Source organism: Mustela putorius, unplaced genomic scaffold, assembly GCF_011764305.1.
Source record: "Mustela putorius furo isolate JIRA1106 unplaced genomic scaffold, ASM1176430v1.1 tig00000460_pilon_pilon_pilon, whole genome shotgun sequence".
In the NCBI taxonomy this organism is placed as follows: Eukaryota; Metazoa; Chordata; class Mammalia; order Carnivora; family Mustelidae; genus Mustela; species Mustela putorius.
In genome coordinates, this window is record NW_025421389.1 from 10,901,205 (window position 1) to 10,919,279 (window position 18,075).

An 18,075-nucleotide genomic window follows, 5' to 3' on the forward strand; every position below is an offset into this window, starting at 1 on the left:
TCATGAGAGGGGGGTCCGCTCAGCGTGTGCTTTACAGTGAGGGGTGGAAGAGTCTACGGATGTTGAGTGTCATGTCCAAGCTACTAAGAGCTGCCATCTCAGGTCTGGATTTCTGGCCTTGGCATATACAGGAATGACGGTGCCATTTGCTAAGGAGGGAAAGATGGGGCAAAGAAGAGACCAAGATTTCTGTTTTATTTTTTTTTAAGGATTTTACTTATTTATTTGGAGAGAGAGTTCAAGAGAGCACAAGTAGAGGGAGGGGCAGAGGAAGAGGGAGAAGCAGGCTCCCCGCTGAGCAAGGAGCCCAACATGAGACTTGATTCCAGGACCCTGGGATCGTGACCTGAGCCAAAGGCAGATGCTTGACCAACTGAGCCACCCAGGGGCCCCAAGATTTCTGTGTCAGACAAGTTGCTGTTACACATGGTAGATGTTCTGAAGAGGCAGCTACCCACACTGGTCTGGAGTTTGGAGAAGAGTTTAGGCTGGAGACACAGCCTTGACTCTTGGGAGCACATGTGGTGCGGAGAACCACAGGATTAAACGACATCACCTAGAGAGCTAGTAAAATAAAGCAATAAAGAGATCCAAAGATGGAGCCCTGGGGTATGCCAACATCTGAGGTCATAAAAACGGAGAGAAGCCCATCAAAAGGACCAAGGAAAGGGAACCAAAAAGCAATAGGAAACCACTCTGCCATGTATCCCAATTTCTAGATGATTCTTCTGTCTTACAGCTGACCTTTGAGCAATAGGGGGTTAGGGCACTGACACAGCAGTTGAAAATCCATGTATAAATTCTGACTCTACAAAAACATAACTGCTAATAGCTTTCCAGTGATCAGGGGCCTTGCCAATAAACAGTGAACACATATTTGTTATGTTATTGTATTTCAGTATACTGTATTCTTACAGTGAAGTAAGCTAGAGAAAAGAAATGTTATTAAGAAAACTGTAAGAAAAAGGAAATACATTTGCAGTATTGTACTCTATTTATTGAAAAAAATCTGTAGCTAAGTGGACCATGCAGTTGAAATTCCTATTATTCAAAGGTCACCTGTATTTAGATTTTACGTTAAGCATGTATTATTTTTCTAATTCAAAAAAGGAAAAGTTAGACTAAACAAACTTCAGTTTTGTTCTCATTGTTAAGTTTTAGTATACATCCAATTTGTCAAAAAAAGAATTTTCGTGCTCATAAATGGTTAAAATTTCTTCTAAAATCTCGGCCAAACAAACAAAAACCCTCAACAACCTAGAAATCCCAGCAATGGAGTATAAATTATGTTTGGTTTTATGACACTGTGAGTAAAACAAATATTGTGTGTTCTGAGCAAAGGGGACTCTCTCTCAGCCACCCCTGAGCCAGTGGGTCTAAGGAATTTTCTCCTTTCATGATAGATGATGTTTGAGTTCTCATGCTAGACAGAATCACATTCTTTCTTTTAAAATAAAAACTGTATAATATGGAGAAATTATGGTCTTTAACAAGCGGTCCTGGAATGACTCGATATCCATATGCAAAAAAAAAAAAAAAAGTAACCTAGAACTCATAACTTAATTTAAAAACTAAAAATGGATCATAGATCCAAGTAAATACGAACTTATAAAACTTTTAGAAGAAAACATAGGAGAAAAATCTTTGTGACTTTGGGTTAGGCAGGGAGTTCTTAGCTATATCACCCAAAGAATATCACAGTAAGGAAAAAGGTCAAATGCTGGTCTCCATCAAAAATAACAATTTTTACTTGGCAGAAGATACTACCAAGAGAACAGAAATATAAGCTACAGACTGGAGAAAATATTTGTAAATCATACACCTGACAAATGATTTGTATCCAGAATATACTAAAACAAACAAACAAAAAAAAAACTTCTCAAATTTTAGCAATTTAAAAAATCACTCCATAAGAAAATGAACACTTTTATTTAAAAGATTCTATTTATTTATTTATTTGTCAGAGAGAGAAAGGGAAAGCATAAGCAGGAGGAACAGCAGGCTCTCCACCAAGCAAGGAGCCCAGTGTGGGACTCGATCCCAGGATCTTGGGATCATGACCTGAGCCAAAGGCAGATGCTGAACTGACTGAGCCACCCAGGCTTCCCTGAACAAAGATTTTAAGCAGATACTTCACCAAAGTGGATACACAGACAGTATATAAGTACATGGAAAGCTGCTTAGCATGATTAGCCATTAAGGAAATGTATATTAAAACTATGACAAAGGGCAACTGGGTGACTCAGTTGGTTAAGCGGCTGGCTCTTGATGTGGGCTCAGGTCATGATCTCAGGGTCCTGGGATCAAGCCCCGGTTGGGGCTCCACACTCAGTGTGAAGTCTGCTTGGGATTCTCTCTCTCTCTCCTTTTGCCCCTCCCCTCACATAAAAGCCCAGGTCCAAATGTTTATAGTGGCATTATTAGTCATTATCAGAAATGAAACAGTCCAACAGCCCACCACTGGGATGGAGGGACAAACTGTGGGACATCCATCCAATGGAATCATGGAATACTATTCAGGAATAATAAGGGAAGAAAGTGTTGATACACACAGCATCAAGGACAAATTTCAAATGCATTACACTAAGTGAAGGAAGCCAAGACTCCAAAGCTATGGAAATCCATTTACAAGACATTCTGGAGAAGGCAAAACTTGAGATGGAGAAGACACCTAGAAATCAGTGGCTTCCAGAGAATAAGGGCAGAGGAAGACTTTGACTATAAGGAGGCAATATAAGACAATTGGGGGTGACAAGGAATATCATTATTATTGAAGTGCAGTTAACATACAATGTGACATCAGTATCAGGTGTACAACAGAGTGATTGGGCTACTTTTCACCTTACACTATGCTCACCACAAGTGTAGTTACCATCCGGTGATGAGGCTGGTTTGTATCTTGACTGTGGCTCTGGGTTAGACAATTTGACGCATTTGTCAGAACTTGTAACTGTATACTAAAATAGTGAACTTTTACTGAATATAAGATAAAAAAAATTTTAAACCCCCCAAAAGGTAAATAAGTACTTTGATTGCTATTTTGTTTTGGGGTGCTTTTTTAAAAAAAGATTTTATTTATTTATTTGACAGAGAGAGATCACAAGTAGGCGGAGAGGCAGGCAGAGAGAGGAAGGGAAGCAGGGTCCCTGCTGAGCAGAGAGCCGGATGGGGGGCTCGATCCCAGGACCCTGAGATCATGACCTGAGCCGAAGGCAGAGGCTTAACTCACTGAGCCACCCAGGTGCCCCAAGTTTTGGGGTGCTTAAACACATTTTTTTTAAAAAATTTGAGCATAGTTGAAACAGTGTTACATGAGTTTCAGGCGTACAACATGGTGATTCAAAACACATTATGCTAGCTTGTAGTGTTGTCACCGTGCAATGCTATGACAGTTCCATGGACTGTATTCCCTACGCTGTGCCTTTTATTCCCATGACTTATTCCTTCCATAACTAAAAGCCTGTACCTCCCACACTCTCCCCTCTGGCAACCAAAGGTTTGTTCTCTGTATTTATAGATCTGATTCTGCAATTTGTTTGTTTGCACATTTGCTTTAAGGTCTTTCTTTCTTTCTTCCTTTTTTTTTTTTTTTTGGTTCAACATATAAGTGCAACTACATGGTATTTGTCTTTCTCATTCTGACTTATTTCACTTAGAGTAATACCTTCTAGGTCCATTTATGCTGTCTCGAATAGCAAGATCCCACTCTTTTTTTTTTTTTTAAGATTTTTATTTATTTATTTGACAGAGATCACAAGTAGGCAGAGAAGCAGGCAGAGAGAAAGAGGAAGCAGGTTCCCTGCTGAGCAGAGAGCCCAATGCGGGGCTCAATCCCAGAACCCTGGGATCATGACCTGAGCTGAAGGCAGAGGTTTTAACCCACTGAGCCACCCAGGCGCCCCAATCCCACTCTTTTAAGGCTGAGTAATACTCCATTGCATGTGTGTCTGTCTGTCTGCATCTGTGTATATATATGTCACAATTTCTTTCAACAGGGAAATGCTAGAATCAAAAAGACAAGAAATAACAAATGGTGGCAAGGATGTGGGAAAAGGGAACCCTTGTGCACTATGCTGGAGGTGTCAACCCATATAGCCACTGTGGAAAACAGGATGGAGGGTCCCCCCAAAAATTAAAAATAGAACTTCCCATATATGACCCAATAATTCCATTACCGGGCATTTACTCAAAGAAAATGAAAATGCTCTTTCATTTTAATTATAAAAGTAACACAATCTGTTATAAAAGAAATTTAAAACATTTCGGAACTATATAAAGTTGAAGTCTCCTCTCACCACTGTCAACCCTGGGCCTTAGAGCTTAACTTCTGTCACTATCCCCACGTATTAGCAGAAACATACAGATGCTCCAAATCTAATCTCTTGAGACCTGTAGTTCCCAAGTGTTCATTTGGGGAAGTATAAATGCGTCACTTTTTTTCTCTAAAGGGGTAGCCAACAATGTCAACACCATCTACTGACCAGTCTAGTGACTTCAATGCTACCTTTAAGATTCACTAAGTTCCCAAAGAAATGAGACTGGGAATTTTTGTTCATTCTGGGAATTCTTGGGAGTCTGCTAGGGACTTCTAGTCACCAGAGTTCTGAGACTCTCCTGCTCTCTAGAAAAGCAGCACTACCCTTCCCCCAAGGGCTGCCTTCTGGGGAGGTGATCGCCCACTGCTACATTAAGGTGGTGGGTGTGAGGGACGATGGGAGACGGGGAGACAAGGGTTAGGAAATCAGAGAAAGGGGTACATTTCTAGAGACTGCTGTGAGTCTGCAACTTTGGGGAGAGGAATGGCTATTAGAGAAGATTTCTGAAAACCATTTAGGGTGTATACTTTGTATAATCCATGAATATACCCTTTCAGAAGATCTAAAGAACGTCATGCTCCAGGCTTCTGTAGCCAGATTTTTATTGTCTTTGAATATGATTCTGAATATACACTGGGTCATATGGGGCCCTAAAAATAATTAGGATAGGTACTGGATTCTTCTAACCTACTGAACTAATATACAAGCTGACCACTCCACTTTAATTATCGTGGTTTTTAAAGGGAGTTTTGTTATCTGGGAGAATAAGTCCCCTTCTCTATTCTTTTTTACAGAATTTTCTTGGCTATTGTCATTACTTTATTTTTCTAGCTGAATTTTAGCACCAACTTGTTAGTCTCGAAAAAACCAATCCCACTAAAGTTTTGGTTCAAATTACCTAACCTTATAGATCGATTCACAGAAAAGTGTTCTTTTGAGGATCCTACCCTCTGGTAGGTTGGAATCAATTGCTGTTATTTAAAAATGGCTTTTGGAGGAACACTCATACACCACTGATGGGAATGCAAATTGGCACAGCCATTATAAAAGTAGTATGGAGGCTCCTCCAAAAATTAAAAATAGAAATACCATTTGATCTAGTAATTCCACTATTAAGTACAAAATACCAATTCAAAAAGATACATACCACCCTATATTTACTGTAGCATTATTTAAAACAGCCAATATATGGAAGCAACCTAAGTGTCCATCAATAAATGAATGGATAAGGAAGATATGGGCTATATAAAAACATATCCATAATGGAATATTATGCAGCCATTAAAAAGGATGAGATCATGCTTTTTGAGACAATACAGATAAGCCTAGAGAGGATTATGTTAAGTGAAATAAATCAGACTAAGGAAAAAAAACCCACATGACTACATTCATGAGTTAAGAAAATTAATAAAAAAAAATTATTTTTTATAATAAAAAAATATTTTTTTTATAATAAAAAAATTTTAATAAAAAGCAGAATCAGACCTAGAAATAGAACAAACCAAGGGTGGCCATAGGGGTGGGAGATTGGGGAATGGACAGAATGGGTTCAGGAGAATGGGAGGTAGAGGCTTCTAGTTATGGAATGAATATGTCATGGGATCAAAGGCACAGCATAGGGAAGAGAGTCAATGATATCGTAATAGCTATGTATGGGGACAGAGGGTGGTTCTTCTTGTGATGAACACAGTATAATGTGCAACCTTGTCAAATCACAATGTTGTACACCTGAAACTAACATAACATTGTGTGCTGACTACATTCAGACAACAGATAAATGGCTTTTGGACATTTTACGCAATTTGGTTCTGATGCTTAAACCCAGCAAAAAACCTTCATCAAAAACAAAGCAAACAAGGGCACCTGAGGGGCTCAATCAGTAGAGCACATGACTCTTGATCTCGGGGTCATGAATTCAAGCCCCATGTTGGGCGTGGAGCTTACCTAAAGAAGAAAAACACAAATTTCTAAGGAATGACAGTGATGTAAGACACCATCCTTTACAGAAACCTATAGTTGCAGGCATCCTGACCTGACCTCTTAGGCAAGTTCAAGGACAAAGCTGCACTCTACTCCCTGGCTGGGAGCACCGCGTGATGGTGGAGGTGCACACAGGGCCACTGGGATGAGCATACATGTTTGGGGCTTTCAGGAGGACCTCCCTTGTTAGTAAGTATAGGACCGCAGTGGAGCAATGTGTTGAGTTGTGCGTCCTTGGAAGGAAGGAGCTTGGCTGCACCAGAAGTCAGGGTCTGAAATGTGCGTGCTTTGGAGAACTGAGTCTCCCAAAAGGCAAACCCAAGGGGAGCAGAAAAGTGAGATAAAATGCATTTCAGCCAGCTGTTTGCTGTCTTTTCTTGTTTTATTATATGACCCAATTCCCAACAAAACAACACCAGCCCCGAGCTTTAGTGTCTCGAAGCACTGGCAACTCCCATTTCATATTCCCCCAAAAGTACTATGTGACTGTCCAGCCACATTTTTATATTTTGGCTAAAAACCCAATGTAGGTTTTAAAAATAGTAGGAAAAAGCTTGCAATTAACACATTCGTTAGGGGGCACTGCAGTAGCTGAGAAGGTGGACGGTGTATAGTGCTGGGTATTAAATAGGTCTTTCCCTTTCCCTGAGAATCATCACTATGTGAAAATGTTGACTGACGACAGCTGCTTTGCTCAGCTAGATCATTTACATACACTTGTGAAATTCAAGTACGGTATCTGCCACCGAGGAATGACTGCCCTAAACCAAGGACATTGTTTAAACAAACACATTTTTTAGTTGACAAATGGAGGGCAAACATAACCACAATGAATGCGTTTTCTAATCATTGTTTTCCTTCAAGCAGTCCCCCTCACCAATGCTTTGCTGCAGGATGGATATCACATTAACTGTGTGTATTGTGTACCTACGAGTGGTTCCCTGCCACTTGACTGGCTGTTTTGAGAATCGGGTTTGGGATTCGAAAATCTGAGCGCATCAGCAGTCGGTGTGCCCTGGGACAACCCAGGGTGTATGGGATGATACAGAACATTCGGCAGGCTCAACAGAACATTTTCCAGCTGTGCTGATTCTGGAAACTGTAACCTCGTGCGTGTGACTGTGTCTGGGCCAAAGAGAGGCACAGCCCAGGCACATCTCCTCTGTATAAATCCTCCTTCATGGCAGAAGCCTGTCCCTTCCAACTACAGCTTGATTTGAACTTCAGGGCAGAATCTCCAAAGAACAGTGTCTGTTCCTATGCATCTCCTGTGGGCTTCTCTTCCATTCTTCCAACATACCAGTCCCCAAATTGACTCTCCACACCCACATTTCCTGTGGACACGGGCGAGGGCCAAAGGTCTGAGTGGATAAGAATCTCTAAGCTGCTTGCTTGACTGATTTATGTTCCAGGAATGTGTGACCTATATATCTGTTGAGAGCTTCAAAGGGTTGAACGCAACACATACAAAGACATGGAGCAGAAGTACTCAGATAACCTGGCAGACTCCACGGGACAACTGGGTGGTTTTAGCTGAGTTTCCTGGGGAAAATCATAAAATCACCCATGCCCAGCGATTCCCATAGGCTCACATTCCTGCCACTTGGCTGGTAATGTGGGGTAGGGGAAAGAAGAGGCTCTCTACCATTGACTTGTGGAGTGATCTCGAACAGGTTCCCAACACTTTCCTCGTTTCAATTTCCTCTCCCATGAAGCGGGGTTAGTAAGAGTTCACCCCTGAAGATTTCTGTGAGGACGCAGTGCGTTACCATTTGTGGAATGCCCAGCGGGTTTTCGTTGCTGTTCCCTCCCTTTCCTTTCCTGCCTTCGCTGGAGTTGCCTGATGCTCTCTGAGTAAGCCAAAGGAAAGCAGGGAACATTTTCTTAGAGAGAAAGCAGAATGTACCCGCACGTACTCGGGAGCTAGGCACAGGGGTCTCCTCATCCTCTGAGCCTTCAGAGGCAAAGCAAGACCATCCCATCAGAGTCCACCAGTTTCTCCTCACCACATGGTGGGGGGAGGGAGGGTCTTCAAATGCCTTACAGCTGTGTAGTGAGACTGACAGCAGCAAGGGGTCTAAAGGAAATTGGTGGAAAGGCTGACCTGGTGGGACATGGAACATCCCCTAAAATTATCACGACTCTAGAAATCATGTGCAGGTTTTGCAGGCCTGTAAAAAAAGACTTCATAGAAACACTTAAGAGGCGCAAAGCTCAGCTCTTCCCAAGGGGAAGAAGGATGGAGGCAAAGACGGCTGCAGCTGGGACAGACCAGAGTCAATTTCTGACAACTGTGGAGAAAGGAGATGCGGGGGTTAGGACTCATTTGCCCTGTCTAATGCCGAAAGAGGGAGGAGGTGAGCCGAGGGTAAGTGGTCAGCAGACATGACGATTCGGTCACTGTGTGTCTAGATGGATAATCTGTAAGCATGAGACAGAAGGGGAAGAGGAATGAAAGCAATCATAAAGACGCTCCAAGGGGCCTTTTAACTCTGGCACACGCCAAGTTTCTAGAATGGTTTCGCACAACTAACGAAAAGAGAAAATGTTTAAAGAGGCCAATTCAAAAGCTGACAAAAATGCCTTAGCCAGGGGCGCCTGGGTGGCTCAGTGGGTTAAAGCCTCTGCCTTCAGCTCAGATCATGATCCCAGGGTCCTGGGATTGTGCCCTGCATCAGGCTCTCTGCTCAGTGGGAAGCCTGCTTCCTCCTCTCTCTGTGCCTGCCTCTCTGCCTACTTGTCATCTCTGTCTGTCAAATAAATAAATAAAATCTTTTCTAAAAATGCCTTAGCCATTAACTACTTCACTAAAGGGGGGGGGGCATTTTGATGGGTTACGTGTAAATGAATTAAAAACACACAGAATAAACCTATTCCAAAATCCACACAAGACTGTCATACTGTCGACTCTGGAATAAGCATCAGCTAAATAAAAACTTAAGAAGGTTCACAAAGGTTGAAAAGTAAAGGAGGTAGGGAGAACACATTTGGGAGGAGTATTTAGAAAATCAGAGGATATTGGAGCAAGGCTGGTAGGCTGACGGCATGGCGCCATCTTTCCAGATTCTTGAGCTTTGCACAGAGACTAGCTCAGTCTTTTCACAGTCAGCCTGCAATGTCGTCAAAGCTGCAGCTGCCCACAGGAATACTAGGCTACACCAAGAGCTCGATGAAATCAATTAAGCCAGTTGGGGCAGAAAGGTTTAGGACCTTCCCCTCCTGCCTGGAACGTTGAACTACCCAAAAGTGGTCACCATCCACCCTCCGCCTTTGCCACTCCCCGGCTCCTGCTGCCAAGGAACATACTGGAGATGGAACTGTCTCTCTCCTCCCGGCCATTCTGTTTTCTACAGACGCCCACACCTGCTTTCATCCACACCTCATAACCACTCACTGACGGAAAGCTTCCCAGAGCAGCTGTTGCTCAGCACAAAGACTGAATTAATCACTCCTACCTTCATGCGCCCACACCACTGTGTGTGTCCTTATTCACCCTTAACTTAATTCAGACCTTGGAGTTAATTTGTTTACTCCTCTACTTCTCACGAAAATGCAAACTTCTTTAGGACAAGAGCGAGAAGTACATCTTCCTGGCATTTAACTCGGTGTCCTTACTTGAGCTGATTTTTACCTGGAACCAGAAGATCAGGACTGGAGATGTGCTTCTGCCACCTTTGGGATCTATGGCCTCAGGTCAAACCAGATTCCCAAGTTTCTGTTTTCTCTCCTATAAAAAGGCAATACGATACGTCTCCACAGCTTGCTGAAGGTTCACATGAGATAATGAGCAGGAAAAAAAAAATTCCAACAATGAAGAAGAGTACCAAAGGAGGCACTGATTTTTTTTTCCCCCCAATGCTCAAAAGGAACTCATGTTCCATATTTTGGAGATGCCTCTATTCATTGGAAGTCACAACACAGCTCTCTTAGGCTAGCCTAATCCCCCCTCTGCTTCATATCTTGTGCTTTGCCACTTCTAGTTAAGGTCCTGGTGTTCCACGGGTGCAGTGTACACAAAGCTGACCAAGAGGAGTCCTCTGATTCACTGTCACTGTCATCAGTGAACTTGACCCACAGCGACACAGCTCTATGCCAATTGCTAGAGACAGGAAGACAAACCATTCCTATCTTTGCCCTCAAGAAGCTAATTACTCATTGGGAAAATGAGACATTAAAATTTAAAAAACCAAACAAACAGGAAAACAAAGAAGAATGTGGCAATGCTGGGCACCATGAAAAACCCTTGGAATTCAGGACAGATGGCTGGATTCTAGAGAGTACAGGGCCTTGGCGCAAAAAGAGGAGCTGGGTTGTGGGGAGAAAGGAGGGAATGGATGCCAGAGCCACTGTCAAGGAAAAACCAATGGGACCTGGAAAACCACGAGGCTGGGGTAGGAGGTAGGTGCAGACACAGGCAAGGCACAGGGAGACTCAAAGACTCGAGTGGTCCGTGATGGAAATGTGGCACCCTTGCCAGGTGAGAATGTCCTGGTAGAAAAGACAAGGCTTACAGAGGCTTATTTGTTTGTGGTGACAATTAGATACCCAAGTGATGATACCTAACAGGCGGGGACAGGAACAGATGGTTCTGCCCAGAAACACTCGGAGATGGATATGGAGATTGTCCCGAGAACCACCAGAGTTGAAGGGCTGAAAGTCCGATCCATCTCCTAGAAAGAAAATTCAAACAACAGAGGATCAAGGACTGGGTCCTGGCATACGACTTTGTTGATGGGCCTGGAAAAGGAAAAAGCAACAACGGGCGAGACACACTTGCCTAAGGAGGAAGCAGCACAAGGGGAACGAGTACGGGCTCAATGAAAATGGCCAGAGAATGACAAACTTCTAGTAAGTTTACTCACTCGGGAATCATCTGCCTTAAGTTCTGAAACTTTCCCCCCCTTCTCTGCTACGTCCAGACCGATCTTCATAGTATCTCTACCAGGCAAGCTGGGAAAATGGGCCTCATGCCTCATGCCAGGGCACTGGGCAAAGTTTCTAGAAAAAGCCACAGGAGGTTACTTTTCTGCAAATGGCCCCGTGGGTCCATAGGCAAGCTCCTGATTACCCAGAAGGAAAATCATTTGCCAAACTTAGAACCTATCTCATGCCAAAATGTAATTTTCCAAATTCAAGTTCATTTCCTCCTTCTCCCTGTGCATTCTAATCCTGGTTTAAATGTATTCTCTCTAGCTTGCCTTTGGTTGCAAAGAATAGAAACAAAGTGGGATAAAAGAGAATAAAATTCAATTTAAGTTAACAAATTATGGAATACCTCGCGTAGACACTGTGCCAAGAACTGGGGATAAAACAGTACGCAAGACAGACCAGGTCCTTGCCCAGCTTATGTTCTGGCCAGATGGCAGACACTTAAGAAAGCAGTAATTCAGGGTGCTATAAAGAGCATTCAGTAAGAGGATTTAACCAAATATAGGTGGTCAGGATGCCCCCACAAGAGCGTCATTTAAATGGAGACATGAAGGATGAGATTAGTGGAGATTCTAACCAGAGAGTAATAGGGAATAAAAAGAAACAGGTAAAAGTTTACAAAGTTGCCAAATACGGACTGTAAAAAAAAATTTTTTTTTTTTTTAAGAAAAACAAGAAACCCAGGATGGAATGGCACTTGGGCCTTATCAGAGAACACCTGAAGAGCTTCTAAGGTGGAAGCTGGGTCTGCTGAGTGGGGCCATTGGGAAGAGTTCTCTGTTGGAACACGAAGGCAAGTTGCTAGACCGGACTGCTCTCAAACAAACCAGGGTCTGGTAAGGCCCCCCAGGTATAGGCAGGGATTGGAAGATTTCCCTTTGCCATAACGATCGGCAACATACGGGCATTTTCTAAGAGCCGCCTCCATGTCACACACTCATATCGTTTCTGCGTAATCCCCCTGTTTTCTGATAAAAGTTCCTCCTTAAAGGTTATACAGCGAATGAGCTCAGGGAACACAGAACCACGTGGCAGAAAGGGCTCAAACTCTGGGGAGACGCACCCCTTGAAAGAGAGGAGGAAAGAGCAGCTCCATGTTGGGCAGAAGGATCTTGTTGGATGGAATGGACCAGTTCCTCTCCTTTTCTCTTCTACGCAAGCCAGTAAGGTCAAGTGGGAGGCAAAGAGCAGTCAGACAATTGTACAGCAGGAATATCAGTATGTATTGCTCTTGTAGGTTGTAAAAGGCAAGAGTAATGAAGCATCATAGTAGGAATAACGGTAATAAGATTCTGTAAAACAGTGAATGTGAATCATGGGGACCACGGTTACCCAACTGGCCGACGGGCACCAAGGATAGTTGCTCCCTACAGCAAGAAGGCTTTCCCCTTCCCTGCGCGGAGCCAAACCTTGTCGGTTAAGATGCAGCTCTCCCCTCAACAGCGCCAACATTAAGCTTATGGGGGTCGCCTTTAGTCCATGATGAGATCTTTGTCGGAAACTTCTTCATCTGTACACGGGGAAGTTAGAGGGTTTTAAGGTCCCTTTTGGTACCGAGATGCAATGATTTTATGAGCAATGATCACACTCAGAGCCAATGTGTCTCCCTTCCATTTCTCGACCCGACTGTACAGTCTTTGCCTTAGCTTTCTATTGCCCATGCTATACCTCCCATGCTTTGCCAGGACACCAACCGAATACATTATTAGCTGAAAGAAGCAAGTGTGCTGAGAACAAGAGTGCTACTGCGTGCAGGTAAACTTCTCCATCATGACTATGTTTCTGTTCACAAGGAAGTGATGAATTGTGTACTCATCCGATATCTCCACAAGTGATCCAGATCATAACTACTCAAGGCCAAAGACTATCTTTGCATTCAATCTAACCATGTACAATTAAGACTTTGAGGCTATGTGATTTATAGCTAATGACACAGTGAGTAACACAACACAGACATTACTTTTTCTAGCCCGGCCTTTGATGTATGAGGCAGATGGTATTTGACAGACACAGAAAGTCGATGTCTGAACTAGGACCAGAGCTCAAACCCCTAAAGGGAAGCACAAAGGTTCTGTTTATGTCACGTATTGCCTTTCTAGGTGGGAATGACCAAAATGCTGAGTAGTGGCTGGCCTCAGACATTTCTTTTCTTCCTTAGCGTGGTGTGTTGTGTTGTTTTTTTTTTTTTTTTTTAAATCATTAACTGATTCTGCAACCCAGTGTTACAAACACTGTGATTTTAATAATGAGAGGCCATGGTAAATACCACTTTGGAAGTTTCTGGGCCTTTGCAATTTCCTTTCATACACCGCCCCCCCCCACCCCCAGCTATACTGAAGCATAATTGAGAAATAAAAATTATATATACATATAAAGTATACAACGTGATGATTTGATATAGGTACACATTGTGTAATGATTATCACAATCAATTAAATTAACATAGCTATCAGCTCACATAATTGCCTTTTTTGTGTGTGGCAAGAACACACTTGGCAAATTTCAAGGATATGATACATTATTATTAACTATGGTCACCGCCTGCTGTGCTTTAGGTCTCCAGAACACATCTGTCCCATAAATGGATGTTTGTACTCTCTGACCAACAATTTCCCAATTTCTCCAACCACCAGCTCTCTGTAACTCTTTTCTTCTCTGTTTCTAGAAGTTTCTAGACTGCACACATGAGTGAGACCATCTAGTATTTCTCTATGTCTTATTTCACTCCACATAATGTCCTCCAGGTTCATCTATGTTGTCACAGATGGCACGATTTTTTTCAGGCTGAATAATACTCCATTATATGTATACACTACATTTTCTTTATCCATTCATCTGCCAATGAACACTTGGGTTTTTTCCATGTCACAGCTAGTGTGAATAATAGTGCAATAAACATAATAATGCAGAAATATCTTTGCAAAAATGATTTTATTTCCTCTGGAAGTAAACCCAGAAGTGGGACTGCTGGATTCTATGGCAGTCCTATTTTTCATTTCTTGAGGTACCCTCTGTACTGTTTTCCACAGTGGCTGTAATCCTGTGGCCCATTTTTAAGTTTCCTTAGCTTAAGTGTTTTAGAGATGAACAGCTAACAATCTGATATGTCACAAACCATTGAAAGACTTCTGATTAGAAATTTCTCCTAAATCAGGCAAATACACATTTAGGAAGAGTGGAGGAATGCAAGGGCAGACCTCTGATTTATGTATTACAACTTGATGGCCTACAACGTTGGCATTGATTTGCTCACTTAAAAAAAAATGATAATAATAATTCACCCTGTGTTAAGGACAGTAGGAAGGGTCAATCTCTAAAAGAAGAGAGGCTCCCTTGACAAAACACTGCATTAGTCTCATGCCTCTTAAATTCTACCCATATCCAAAGCAATGGGCAGACAGAGGGGACAAAAGAGGGAAAGCTTATCGAGCACGATCCTGGGCTAGATTCTGTGTGTACCTATCTCTAAGTCTGAGCAAAAACTACCAGTGATGTGGGCACATATCTGGAATCTGAACAGATATCTGTCTGATTCATGGCCATGCTCTTTTAATTATACCACACTACCTTCCAAAATTCTAAAATACAATTTACCAGGGAACTTCCCTTCTGATATTTCTAGTGTTTCCAGGTAATCAGTGTACGTGCATACATAGCTAAAGCCTTCTGCTTCTTCCAGCGGTTGCTTATGAGTTACGCACTGGTGTTGGCTCATATTGCCTGAGCAGAGTCCATCCTTATCTCAAGGCCTCCATAACTTTCATGATGCGGTGCCCAACTCCCAAAAGAAAAAAGCAGGCAAGGAGATATTTTGAATTCTTCTTAAATCACATTAATTCTTTCCCAGTAGGAAGCAACATGTTTCAATGTATAAAATTTAAATCTACAGAAATATAGACACCAAAAAAAGTATATTCCCACATACAGAAGAACCAGTGAAGTTCACAGATTTCTGCAAGATAAAGGGGTTCCTATTTGGAGACGCTCTGCTTGGAAGAAAGATGGCACCGCAGTTTTAGCCCAGGCCAGAAAAGAGAACAAACAGTCGTGTTTCCTGAGGAGCAGTCTGGGTTGAAACAACATATGACATTCTGAAATCCATCTAACACAGAAATAATGGCCCTATTACCAAGACGTAAGAAGTGAGCCAACCCATACACATGGGCAAAGAATTCAGATCTGTAGCCAGATGCCCAGGTACTTTCTCATTTTCCATGAGCCTTTTCCCCATTGACCCTGGGAGAGGTAGAGAGGCATTTTTTATAGAACTTGCAACCATTATTCACAGAGATATGTATCAACATTGCTTTGGGTTTCCCTTAATTACTCAAATACATTTCCCCTCCGCTAATAACAAGTTAGCAAATGCTGGAGAAAAGTAAGGGGAAAAACAAATGCTCCCCTTCTTCATTAGATTCTGAGCTCAGGATTATAGGCTCGGGCACCTGGGTGGCTTAGTGGGTTAAGCCGCTGCCTTCGGCTCAGGTCATGATCCCAGAGTCCTGGGATTGAGCCCCGCATCGGGCTCTCTGCTCAGCAGGGAGCCTGCTTCCTCCTCTCTCTCTCTCTGCCTGCCTCTCTGCCTACTTGTGATCTCTGTCTGCCAAATAAATAAATAAAATCTTTTTTTTTTAAAGGATTATAGGCTCAAAATGGTCATTCTGTCAACAGAAAAAAAATAAGGTCAATAAACTGCGGTGTAGAATTGTGCCAAGATTTACGTCAAAGGGATGGATTTTTAAAATAAGTACATGTTAAATTTTAGGATGTCTTGGGTCAACTGAATAAGATGGATGTTAGGACAAGGTTTTGAAATGTAATCAGAAATGTTAATGCCATGGTCAGCATATTTCACTTTCTAGGTACTATTCTCAGCCGAAAGGGGTAATACAAACGTGAGCTATACTTATCTTATGACAGGGACTTCTGGGCTAGCACAGTCTTTCCTAGAATATCTCCCTTCTTGTTGTCAACACTACAGAACCCACTTCCCACACCAAGTATAACCACCAATGCAGATATGACTTGGTTCTGCCACTGGTCCCCCTCACGCCTGTGATGTGTATTCCTCTCCGCTCTTCAGATGCAGCACAAAAAAGAGGATTTTTGACAAGAGCAACTCACAGGCCCCCAAATGTGCCCTGCTGGCTTGTGCTCCTTGAATTGGGCCATGACTGTCTTCCCTGACCCAACTCCACTGGCTTTCCGTCCAGCTGCCCATTCAGGCCTTTTCGGGCCAGACCCTGCCTTCCCTCTGCCATCACACAGCTGACAGCATGAGATGAGAGCTACTCTGGGGCCAGTGCCTTCCCTGCCCTGGGGGATGGGGCAGAGAGAGAGTAGGAACACCGGGGTGTTCCTCTCTGATCCAGCTATATCCACATTACGACCCCACCTCTCGGAGAAGGACCGGCAGAAGGCAGGAGTGCCACATACAAATAAAACCATTGGACAGACAGACTCTCGGGACACTCCAAAAGTCTCCAAAAGCAGCCTCAGGCAGCAACCAAATTATACCAGAGATTTAAAAATAAAAAGCACATTCAACCTCATCTTCTGTACCAGCCCCCGGCCCCGGATGCACCTGCAGACCACGGGAAGGCCCACAGACAGAAGAGCCGGCCCGTCTAATTCAATCTTACGAGAGGCAGATAAAGCGAAGAGCAGGAGAGTCTTAAGAAATCCACAGCTCTGAAACCGGATGGGTCTTTCTGGACACAGATTCTGAAAAGGGAACTAAAAGCCCAGGTGACACCCGACCCCCAAAAAAGAAGTCTCAAGAAATAGTATCATGGGAGATCCAGGGACATCGGGGGGACGTTATGTTAGGCCATCTGTTCACTTCGAAAACATGTAGGGACACTACTTTTATTTTTTTCAGGAGGAAGGGTAAAAGGGAAAGTTGGGGTAGGAAGAGGGGAGTCTGTTATACCAAATCTTGATAAATGTTTTAACACATCCTGTGCAATGCATACTCTCATTCCTCAGCTTATGAGTCTTTGAGAGATTTAGTCCTAAGAAAGAGTCAAAAGGTCCCAGGTCAAAGAAAGTCAAGAGCTAAGCTGTCCAAACTTTGGGGCGCCTGGGTAGCTCAGTCAGTTAAGCGTCTACCTTCAGCTCAGCTCATGGTCTCAGGGTCCAGGGATCGAGTCCCGCCTTGGACTCCCGATGCCTGCTTCTCTCTCCCTCTGCCCCTTCCCACCGCTTGTTTTTTCTCTGTCTCTTAATAAAGAAATAAAATCTTTAAAAAAGGAAAAAGAGGTTCCAAGATCGAATGCTCCATGATCTGGGAAATGATTTGTAAACATGTGGTCGTCTCTGAGCAAAACGGAAAGGTGCTGAAGGTGACGGCTGATGCATTTAATATTACATACAATACATACATATTGTAATAAGTGGGATCAGCAGGGCAACTGCTGTTGCTTAGCCAAAATCTCTGGACTGAAGTAGGAAGAAAAGCTTGCTGTGTGCGATAGTTATGTGAAAGCATTTCCCACGATATCCTGCAGGCTTTGTTTAAAAAAATTTAAAAATAAATAAATAAAATAATAGGTAATAATAATAATAATGAGGTGAAAGTCTTCTCCTGATGAAAGAAAAGGGCCATGAGGAAAACTGGCTGGCCTAGCCCCACATAATGATGTCATGGAAAACATCTCAGAGCCTTGCAGTAATAGGCAACACCAGCACACTTAAAACTCACCATTGTCATGATTAATACCATCAAAACACTTATTAAGAGCCTAATTATGAGGCCTATCATAGGGAGTGAACTGAGATCACCAAAGCCACACTTGCTCATAGGTTTATAATGGGGTTGAGGTGAGGGGAATCGTCTTATTTTTAAATT

General features: G+C 42.9%; 1 protein-coding gene across 1 annotated transcript in view; it reads right to left on the bottom strand.

Moving 5' to 3' along the window:
• The window catches only part of BARX2 (BARX homeobox 2), a 72,761-nt gene that overhangs the window by 18,447 nt on the left and 36,239 nt on the right, over positions 1-18,075 (bottom strand). The gene's annotated exons all lie outside the window — the stretch shown is intronic.